The sequence below is a fragment of the Myotis nattereri genome, assembly GCF_964212035.1.
Source record: "Myotis nattereri genome assembly, chromosome: 2".
NCBI lineage: Eukaryota > Metazoa > Chordata > Mammalia > Chiroptera > Vespertilionidae > Myotis > Myotis nattereri.
In genome coordinates this window covers 208,800,794-208,812,421 of record NC_138076.1, presented here as the reverse complement: position 1 = coordinate 208,812,421, position 11,628 = coordinate 208,800,794, and positions in this window count along the sequence as shown.

Here is an 11,628-nt window from a genome sequence, read left to right as displayed (position 1 = left end):
ACAGATTTGAAACTGGAATGAGCTTGGTGAATTCAAGGGACAGAGAGCAGCTTGGTTAGGGGGCAGGTGGGGTAAGAGGCTGCAAGGCGGACAGGGCAGGATCAGGTGGGCCCTGTCAGACCAATGGGGAGTTTGGATTCTATTCTAAGGAGAGAAGAAGCTACTGGAAGGTCTAGAGCAGGGGAGCAGGTGTTGACGTTTCCATTTTACAAAGATCTCAGGTGGTGGAAGGATTGTGGGGGCAGGAGTGGAGAAGGGACAGCTAAGTGGCTGTGGCCCAGCCCCCCCTCCTCCGAATTCCTTCCTCCCCCAAGGCCTCCCTCCAGGCCTAGGCAAGGTGAGGATGGCCCAAGAGCTCCAGGGAACCTACTGATGCTGGAGAAACGCCAGCTGGGAGCGCAGCCAGCAGCTAGGGTTCAAAGTGGGGCCACTGAACTTGGAGATCAGGTTCAACAAGGAAGATCCCTGGGCTGCGGGAAGCAAGGGCTCTGTGGAAGCGCCCAGGACAGATGGTCATCTGGGCAGAGCTGCAGAAGCAGGGCTGGGCATCCGCTCTGGCGGCCTGAACATTCACCCCGGCTTAACAATAATATTTAATGACAGCGAACATTTATTCAGCACTGAACATGGGTCGGCAGCGTGCTCAGAGCCGCACACACATTCCCCCGTTTAAGGTTCACATCTGCCCCGTCTGGTGTGACAGCTCCAGTCCCAGTTCCCAGTTTACAGGTGGCAAATGGAAGCCCAGAGAGGTTAGGACTCAGTGGTTCTCAACCTTCCTAATGCCGCGACCCTTTAATACAGTTCCTCATGTTGTGGTGACCCCCAATTTCATTGTTACAAATTGAACATATTTAAAGCATAGTGATTAATCACAAAAACAGTATGTAATTATATATGTGTTTTCTGATGGTCTTAGGCGACCCCTGTGAAAGGGTCGTTCGACCCCCAAAGGGGTCTCGACCCACAAGTTGAGAACGCTGGGTTAGGTGAATTGCCCTAGAGAACCCCCTCTCCCCCTGCCCCGCCCCCCGGGCCTGAGGCTAACACACCTGAAGAAAGACTTTGCGGACAGGAGGGATTTGACCTGCGCGGAGACTGGACAACGCAGATCACAAGCCCCAGCTCTGTCCAGGAGAGACAGGGCCCCGAACTGGCTGGTGTGAGTATCTGGCCCCCTTGCGCTGGAACATCTGGCTGTCACCAGTATCTTTCTTCTCTCTCCCCCATGACCTGGTCCCAGGCCCCCCCGGGTTTGGGAAGATGGACGCTGGCTTCCCAAGAAGACTTGTCCTCCAGGGGCAGGGGCAGGGGCAAGGGCAGGGGCAGGGGCAGGGCCAGGGGCAGGGCCAGGGGCAGGAGTGTGCTCACGGCCAGAGCTCAGGCCATTGGATGCTGGTCCCGTCTGCTGCTCATTGCAAACTCACCTGAGTGTCTGCATGGAACCTGCCTTCACATCTCAGGTTACCCATTTAGAAATTCTCTCCCCAAAGAAGGAAGCAAAGAATAACACATTTTATTTATTGTTGAGAATGTGCCCCTAGGTTACATAAGTTAACTTTTTAAATAAAAAAAAAAAGTACCCCCTCCCAAGGAAGGTACTATTATTAGCTCCCTTTCACAGATGAAGAAACCCAGGTTCCAAGTGACTTGCCGTGGCTCCTCAGCTTGTAGGCAACAGAGCCAGGACTTGACAATCACCATTCTGATGCCCCAAACTCAGTGCATGCTTTCTTTCTTTTTTATAAATCTATTTTTATTGATTTCAGAGAGGAAGGGAGAGGAAGAAAGAGAGAGAAACATCAATGATGAGAGAGAAGCACTGATTGGCTGCCTCCCGCACGCCCCCTACTGGGGATCAAGCCCACAACCCGGGCATGTGCCCTGACCGGGAATCGAACCCTGACCTCCTGGTTCATAGGTTGACGCTCAACCACTGAGCCACACCGGCCAGGCAAAACTCAGCGCTTCCCATGCCCCGCTGTTCCCTGTCATCTCTGAAAGAGGATGTTGGGGAGCGGTGAGCCGGGGTTTGCAGGGAGGGGTGGGCAGAGAGGGAAGCGGATGTGACTGATGTGTTGGTCTGTTTGTTGTTTGGAAGGAAAAGGACAGGAGAGGAGATAGGCAGGGATCTGAGAGACCTCAGGACCAAAGTCCCCCAACAGCAGGAGGCCAGTGGGCAACAGAGACCAGAAACCACAGCCTGAAGTACCCACTAGGCACAGCGGGTGGGCACAATACCTGGGACCCAGGACACGTTAGGGGCCACTGAAGTGTTTTAAGGTCTCATAAAATCGGAAGAAGGAAATGAACTGAACTTCGAGGTTGAAGAAAATGTCTTTTTTTTTTTTATAAATATATATTTTATTGATTTTTTACAGAGAGGAAGGGAGAGAGATAGAGAGTTAGAAACATCGATGAGAGAGAAACATCGATCAGCTGCCTCCTGCACATCTCCCACTGGGGATGTGCCCGCAACCCAGGTACATGCCCTTGACCGGAATCGAACCTGGGACCTTTCAGTCCGCAGGCCGACGCTCTATCCACTGAGCCAAACCGGTTTCGGCAAAGAAAATGTCTTAATATGTAACCATAACATATTCATTCGATGCAGGTGTAAAATACAATTACATACATGTGTGTGCATGTATGTGTATGTAGAATATATAAATAGCTTTGAATGTCGGGAGGCCCCCAAACGCAGAAGTACCTCTCCAGGCACAAGAAAGCCATCGTGGGAGGTTGTGAGAAGAACATGCCACAGGCCTGAGGGCTCGGATGCAGTGCCGGGTGGGGGTGCTGCCTCCCTCCCAGCCAGCACAGCGGGGACAGGGGGTCCTGATAGTGACAACAAATACTATCTGTTAACCAGTGACCAAAGGCCAGGCCTTATCTCCCTCTGCCCTCACCACACTCACTGTTCTCAGTGGAAGCTGGAGGAGACGGGACTCAGAGAGGTTAACTAACTGGGCCTGAGGTCACGCAGCTGGTGCCTGGAGGAGCCCAGATTCCGGTCCGATTTCCTCCACTCGAGGCCTCCCTCCCGCCCTGGGAGCTTTCTGAAGCCTTCCACTGGGGTGCAGGGAATTGATTTCTAGTTGATTCCTGTGCCCACGCTTGTCTGCCCCGCTGGACTTGGTCTCTTTAAGGCGTGCCTGCCTATAGTTTATACTTTTTTACTCTGGCGGCCCTCACACCCATGCATTTGAATAAAGTCATACGTGTCTGTGTTACACGAGGGAGACCCGTGTGGCCAGCTAGGGGATGCCTTTCCTGGCACCCAGAGGCGTTCACACCAGCAGCTTTGTTATGGCTGCTCCTCACCATTGCCTCTTAGTGCAGCCCGGCGGCTCATGGGCAGTCAGTGAGGGCCCAGCATGAAGTCCCGCTTCTGTAGCTGCTTTATTCACTTAACACGGTACCATGAGCAAGCAACACGGCCATGGAGGGCAAAAAAATGTGACTAAAAATTGTATTATTTATTGATTTTTTTCAATAAAAAAGAGAAAGGAAGGGAAAGAAAGAGAAACACTGATTTGTTGTTCCCCTTATCTACCCATTCATTGGTTGCCTAGTGCATGGGACCTGACCAGAGATCGAACCCACAACCTTGGTGTATCAGGACGATGCTCCAACCAACTGAACTACCTGGCTAGGGCCCCCAAAATGTGATTTTTGATGGCTGCATAATAGTTCATTTATATTTTTGTAGTATCATTAGCTTAGCTAATCCTGTATTATTGATGTTTCATTTTCCAACTTTCCCCCAAAGACTACTAATACTATTATTTTTGCTAGTTAATATTGATTTATTAAGCACTTACTATATTCTGAGAACAATTTTCTGATCATCTGGCTTGATTCAAGGGTAACGTTTGGAATACTGATTAGAACATCTCCAAACCTTTCAGAAGTGGCCAAGGTGGTAGTCAGAGGAAAATTGATAGCCTTAAATGCATTTGTGAGAAAATGAGAAGAGGAAAAATGAATGAACAAAACATTCAGCTTGAGAAACTAGAAAAAGAGCAACAAAATAAATGAAACACTAAGAGAAAAAGTTAATGAGCATAAAGGAAGGAAATAAAACCAATAGTTGGTTCTTTTAAAAGATCAATATAGTAGCATGTCTAAGGACATGCCCAGATTGCACATTCTCTAATCAAGAGGTCTTCGTGAATATTATTTTAGTGTATTAGTTATTTGCTGCTGTGTAACAAACTAACCAGAACATAGGGACTTAAAATAAGAAACATGTTTCTCACAGTTTCTGTGGGTTAGCAATCCAGGTGGGACTTAGCTGGGTGTCTTCTGGCTCAGAGTCTCCATAAGACTGCAATCATGGTGTTGGCTACACCAGTCACCCCAAGGCTTACGTGTGGGCGATCCATTGCCAAGTTCATCACATGGCTGTTGGCAGGCGTTAGGTTCACTCACATGGCTGCTGGCAGGCCTCAGGTTTTCATTGGCAATTGGCTGGAAACATCAGTTCCTTGGCACATGAACCTCTCCATAGCACTATTCATGACATGGCTTGCTTCCTCCAGAGAGAGAGAGAAAGAGGGGTGGGGCGGGGGGGAGAGAGAGAGAGAAAGAGAGAGAGAGAGAGAGAGAGAGAGAGAGAGAGAGAGAGCCTTTTCATCACCTAATCTCAGAAGGGTCATCCCATCACTTTTGCCATATTCTGGTATTCTGTTAGTTAGAATAGAGTCATTGAGTTCAGCCACACTCAAGGGGAGCCAGTCATACAAGGGTGTGAACACCAGGGGGCATCTCAGAGGCTGCCACTACCCAAAAGGCTTAAGGTCCTTTCACTAAGTGAGGGCAGTGCTACATGCCTTCATAGTCATCCGAGCAATGGGCGGTAGACAAGGCAGGTTCTGCTACTTACTAGTGTATACGTCCTGGGAACCTCTGTTCCCCATCTGAGAAATGGAGTCATAATAAAGACCACCTTGAGAATGTGTTGAGCTTGTGATGAGGGCTGGAGAAAGTGCTGTACATGGTTCAGAGGGAGGCATTAGGCATTGCTAAGAGAATAGGGTTGGAGATGTGAGGGTAGGTGATTTTCTTTTTAAAAAAAATATTTTTATTGATTTTTTACAGAGAGGAACGGAGAGGGATAGAGAGTTACAAACATCGATGGGAAAGAAACATCGATCAGCTGCTTCCTGCACACCTCCTACTGGGGATGTGTCCACAACCAAGGTACATGCCCTTGACCGGAATCGAACCTGGGACCTTTCAGTCCACAGGCTGACGCTCTATCCACTGAGCCAAACCGGTTAGGGCAATTTTCTTTCTTTTTAAAAAAAGTATTTTTATTGATTTCAGAGAGGAAGGGAGTGGGAGAGAGAGATAGAAACATCAATGATGAGAGAGAATCATGGATTGGCTGCCCACTGCACACCCCCTACTGGGGATCGAGCCCGCAACCCAGGCATGTGCCCTGACCAGGAATCAAACTGTGACCTCCTGGCTCATAGGTCGACACTCAACCACTGAGCCACGCTGGCCAGGGCTAGATGATTTCCTTCCTCCCTCCCTCCCTCCCTCCCTCCCTCCCTTCCTTCCTTCCTTTGTCCCTTCCTCCCTCCCTTCCTTCCTCCCTTCCTTCCTTCCTTCCTTCCTTCCTTCCTTCCTTCCTTCCTCCCTCCCTCCCTCCCTTCCTCCCTCTCTCTCTCTCTCTCTCTCTCTCTCTCTCTCTCTCTCTCTCTTCCTTCCTTTCTTTCTTTCTTCCTAAATACCATTCATTGATGTAAAACTTACACACAGAAAAGTACACAATTCAGAAATGTGTCCCTTGTCTTTAAACATTTTTTTTTTAAAACAAGTGAACTAAGTTTTTTCACTTTGTGCACTTTCCAAAACCTTCTCCAGGGAGCTAGAATTACTCTTATAATCAGAAAAAGACCAGCTTTACAAGGTGTAGTTTCTGTTGATCAGAGAGTTTCTGTGTGTAAAGCATTTGAACACTCCTTATCTTGCTTGGGCTTCCCCGTGGCCCTGGGAGAAAGGCCGAGAAGGAATTCATTTCCTCGTGGAGAAAACGAGGAAACCGCTCTCCTCTCGGGGTGGGGGTGGGGGGGCGGGCAGGGGACTGCAGGTGGTGTCCTGTGTAAGCACCGGGCAGCGAGCCACCCTGCAGCTCCTGGCACAGGAGGGCCCTGAGTGGGCCAGCCTCCCGGCACCGCCCAGGGCCCCCGCCAGCTCCAATGGAAAAGGCTCCGGCTCGCCAAACCAGGGCTCTCGAAAAACCCTACTCTGGGAACCCGCCCTGAATAAGTTGTCAGATGCAGCCAACCTTTCTGTGCAAATAGATTTAATGCAGCAGCCGATGTAATAGCAGACATTTAGGATTAATGTAAGCATTGAGCAGAAGGAAACGGGTTGGATAAATCTAGGCCTTGGAAGGTGCCGTGAACATATAGCTCTGAAATACAGATTTGTGGGCGTTCACGTTTGCTGAATGCAGGAGGCTCAGCTACAGGGGGGTCCAGGATATCAATCCATGAAAAACCACCAAATGCCAGCAGCGTAAGCAGGTTTTTCCTGACGGTGGGGTGATCAACGCTGCTTTTCCCCTTAATTGATGGCTCTTATTGCCTGTGGTGAGCATGTCGATAAGCAATAGAAGTTAAAAAAAACAAGAATAGAAGTAGAGAGCCAAGCATGTAAAGCCCTAGCAACCCCAGCCTCAGCCCTCTCACTCCCTTCTCCACTTTTTAACACTTTGTTGTAGATACTTCTAGATGTGTATGTGGGTTTTCTTTTTCCCATCCACTGGGTATTACTTTTATTTTATTTATTTTTAAATATATTTTTATTGATTTCAGAGAGGAAGGGAGAGGGAGAGAGAGATAAAAACATCAATGATGAAAGAATCATTGATTGGCTGCTTCCTGCCCGCCCCCTACTGAGGATTGAGCTTGCAACCCAGGCATGTGCTCTTAACCGGAATCGAACCCGAGACCCTTCAGTCCGCAGGCTGATGCTCTCTCCACTGAGCCACACTGTCCAGGGCCACTGGGCATTGCTTGTAAAACTTACATGTGCAGCCCCGGCCGGTGTGGCCCTGGTGGTGGAGTGCACCAGGAGGCTGCAGGTTCTATTCCTGGTCAGGGCACATGCCTGGGGTTGTGGGCTTGATCCCCAGTAGGGGGGTGCAGGAGGGAGCCTATTGATGTTTCTCTCTCTCCTCACCCCTCCTCTCTCTAACAAAATCAACAAAAACATTTTTAAAAACTTCCATGTACAATCAGAAAAGTCATGGGGTAAGGGGAGGAAACAGAACAAAAGACTTTAAAGTGAATTTTGACGTCATAGACAATGAGCAACATAGAGCGTCTTTACAAAGCGCGTAGCTCTGTAGCTCTGTGTGAGGACGAGGACGCGGGGCTCAGGGACGCTGGGGGGCTGCCAAGCTCACAGCGTGTGTGACTGGCTCCTGACACCCAGTCCCGCTCTGTCCCCGCATCCTCGGGCTCCTGGACGAGGCAGGAGGCTGGGCTGGGGGGAGCCTGGAGGATGCTCTGGGCTGGGGGGGCTGGGCCCGGTGAGGAGCCTTCTGGCTGCTTGTTCTGGGGACCTAGGAAGAGGGGAACCAAAGTCCCCATTTATAGCCTTGGGGGAGTTAATGTGTAATATTCTAGGAGATAAGCTGGACCGGGAGGTGAGACCCTGAGCCCAGGCCTCCAGGCACTGCGAGCGGCCTTTGGGAGCCGCTGCCATGTCGGTGAGGATGCTGGCTTCTCCGCCGTCCACGCCTTCACCTGAATGGTGATGGGGAGGGGGTTGCGAGGGGAAAGTGCCACTGTCTCTCTCCAGGCCTCAGTTGCCCCGTCCGTCCGTCCGTCCGTCCTATAGTGAGGAAGTTGGGCAGATGGTCTTCTAGCCCTTCAGCATCCAGGCCCTCTGCTTCCTCCACCACCACACCCAGCCTGTCTCTTCCCCTCTCTGGCCTTGGTTTGCTCATCAGTAATACATTTCTTTTAAAAATATATTTTTATTGATTTCAGAGCAGAAGGGAGAGGGAGAGAGAGATAGAGACATCAATGATGAGAGAGAATCATTGATTGGCTGCCTCCTGGGGACCAAGCCTGCAACCCAGGCATGTGCCCTTGACCGGAATCAAACCTGGTACCCTTCAGTCAGCAGGCCGACACTCTATCCACTGAGCCAAACCAGTTAGAGTGAGTAATTCATTTTCTCATTTTCTTTAAATTTTATTTATTGATTTGAGGGGGCGTGAAGGGAAGAGAGAGAAAGATTTGTTGTTCCACTTATTTATCCATTTATGCATTCGTTGGTTGCTCCTTGTTTGTGCCCTGACAGGGGACCGAACCGGCAACCTTGGCATACCAGGACGATGCTCTAACCAACTGAGCTACCTGGCTAGGGCTGCTCATCAGTCATATTAATAGCAGTGACAATAATAACTGCTAACACCTATGGAGCTTTATGAAGACGAAGAACTGGAGGCTCGGAGATTAAATTGTCCAAGGTTATAATCTGCCAATCGCAGGGGGTGAGTGGAGGAACAGTGAGGTTCCTGATCCTTCGATTTCAAGCCTGGCGGTGCCTTAGCTTGCGGTGTGGCCTGGATGAGTCACTGCCCTCTCGGAGCTGCAGAACCCGGTGTTTGGGGACCTGGATCGCAGACCACCCCTTCTGAGCACTGGGTGGTGTGTCAGTTTCCGTGTCGGCCATAACGAATGTCTTCTTTGACAGTTTTGGAGGCCGGAGGTCTGACGTGGAGGTGTGGGCAGGGCCGCACTCGCCCTGAGGTCTCTAGAGGGGTCCCTTTCTGATCCCTTCCAGCTTCTGGTGGGGGCGTCCTTGGCTTGTGGCTAAGCTCTCAGTCTCTGCCTCCGTCTTCACGTGGCTTTCTCCTCCGCCTGTGTTTCTGGCTCCAAATTTCCCTCCTTTTATGAGGTCACCAGTCCTATTGGATTTAGGGCCCACCCTCGCCAATCGCACTTGATCTTAACCTGCTTACATCAGCAAAGGCCCAATTTCCAAATAGGCTCCATTCACAGGGTCCAGCTGGACCTGATTTTTGGGAAACCCATTCAAGCCAGTACAGGTGGGATGAGAGTGTGGTGTGATGGAGGGTCCAGGGCGGGAGGGATGCTCTCTGCCTCTCAGGGAGGACCCTCGGGCCCAGACGCTTTCCCGACTTTCTTCTTCTCCTGCTCATCTCACCCGTCCCCTCTCTTTCCTCCCTCTCCAAAGACCATCTAGGCTAAGTCTCATATTATAGACTAGAGGCCCGGTGCACAAAATTCATGCATGCGGGTAGGGTCCCCTCAGCCCAGCCTGCATCCTCTCCAATCCGGGACCCCTTGGGGGACGGCAGTTGACATCCCTCTCACAATCCTGGACCACTGGTTCCTAATCGCTCACCTGCCTGCCTGGTCGCCCTTAACTGCCCCCCCACCCCCCGCCAGCCTGGTCACCCCACGCAGCCTGCTGTTCAGTCGTTTGGTCGTTCCTCACTAACCCGCCCTGCTGGCCTGGTCATAGGCAGCCATCTTGTGAGGGTGTGAGGGTTAATTTGCATATTACCTTTTCATGATATAGGATGGGGCAACCGAGGACCAGAAAGGGGCACAGCTGGCCTCAGGTCACTCAGCCACTTAGGGACAAAGCGGGCACTAGGCCTGGACCACCCACACCCCACCCCAGCTTTGCCTCCCAGTCTCTCTCCGGGCCTCAGACTTTGTTGAGGGGAGACAGGGATGCTGGGCCTGTACAGTCCCACAGCACCCCTATTGCCCAGCTGCACCCCCTGAGCCTGGCTCACAGTAAGTAACCAGAATGAAGGTGGTCCCTCAGTTTGCTGAGTCTGTGCCAGGCCGTCTACGCGTGCGGCTTCACGCACACGGTCTCGAAATCTCCCAACCAGCTTGAAGGTGGATGCGCTGCCCAGCCCCTGCGGGCCAGGTGCCTCTACTGAAAGCTAAACCCCAGGACCCACCCTCTTCACCCAGCTGAGGGGCAGGCCAGCCTTTCGCCGCGTTAAACCAGAGGCAGCCACCAGGGGGCGCCAAGTGGCTTCGTTCGCATCCTCTCCATTAGAGGCAGATGTTTATCCACCTGGAGGGTTACAGCTCAGCCCGAGGCTCCTGTGTGTTTAGAACGTCAGCACTTCTTGGAACTGACCACCATCACCTTTTGGTTGGGGAGGGGACAGGCAGGTGCACGGGAAAGGAGCCGAGAGAAAACGCACCCCTTTCTCCTACTTGGGTCCCTCCAGGTTGCAGGGAAGTGGGATACCGCTGGCCTGAGACCTCCCACGCCCAGGGACTCCGAAGGTCTAACCCCGGCTTCTGTAGTGACTGCCCCCAGGAGTCACACAACCCTGATCGCATACTTCTAGGGACTGGGAGCTCCCCGCCTTGGTTGACAACTGTTTATGGTCAAACTCGATAGGTCTTCAGTAGCAAGGACGATTCTCTCCCCCACGATGGACACTCTCAGCGGCTGACACCGGCCCTGCCAGTTACCCGTCCGTAGAGAACCGCAGTCCGGTGCTTCTAGTGCCATGTGACACCTGCTGCCAAGTCGGACCGAGTTGGCACCTCCCTTGTTTTAAGGCACAAACCTCCATAAACAACTTTCTTCGGTGACTCTTCCAGCTTGTGGTTTACTAAGATCCTGCAACGCAAGCTGTGTTACCCAGGACTGGCCCCTAATCCTCCCCCAGCCCCCTGTCTACCTCCGCCCCCTCCCCCCGCCCCCCAAATCCACCGCAGCTTTGTGACTAATCCGGGCCAGGGCCCAGAGAAGCTGGACCTGCATTTCAACCCACCATTGTCTGCAACTCACTGGAGGGCAGCAACTGGGAAGATCACTTGTGCTTCAGCCCAGGGTCAGAGGTCAAGGTGAGGTCACAGGGGAAAGGGGCCTGAGGACAGTGCCAAAGGGAGAGCCCAGATGGTAGGGAGCCCTGGGCTAGACGGTGCTTGAGCCACCGGGCCCTGCCTTGGCCCATCTCCAGGGTGCCTCCTGCCTCCCTGACACCTGTCCTCCCCTGCAGTTCACCGTGACCTTCGAGAGTGACAGAGTCAAGGTGAAGCTGCCAGACAGGCACCGGTTGGCCTTTCCCGACAGGCTGGGCCACGGCCACCTGAGCTCCCTGAGTGCTGAGTGGGTTCAACACCTCCTCCTCCAAGTGGAGGAGGGTGGGCGCTCATGGGAACGACAGAACCCTCGCCCCGACTTCCCATCCTGAGCTCCTTCCCAGTCACACGGGCTCAGCAGCCCCTGGGTCCTGGCTCCCCGCCTGCACTCCCTGCCCCTCTGACCCCTCTCCTCCCCCAAGGCTAAGGCCAATTTAAGAATCCACCTTTGTCCAGCTGGTGTGGCTCAGTGGTATGAACCAGGCAGTCACTGGTTCAGGGCACATGCCCAGTTGCAGGCTCAATCCCCAGTAGGGGGTGTGCAAGAGGCAGCCGATTGGATGTTTCTCTCCCTCTCCCTTCCTCTCTCTCTAAAAAAGAAAAAAATCGAAAAAATAGAGAATACCATATTAAAAAAAAAAGAATCCACCTTTCTCCAGTCTTTCTGTGGCAGAAACTGGTTAGTGCTCCCCATGCATTTTCAGGGTACAGAGGAGGAAACTGAGGC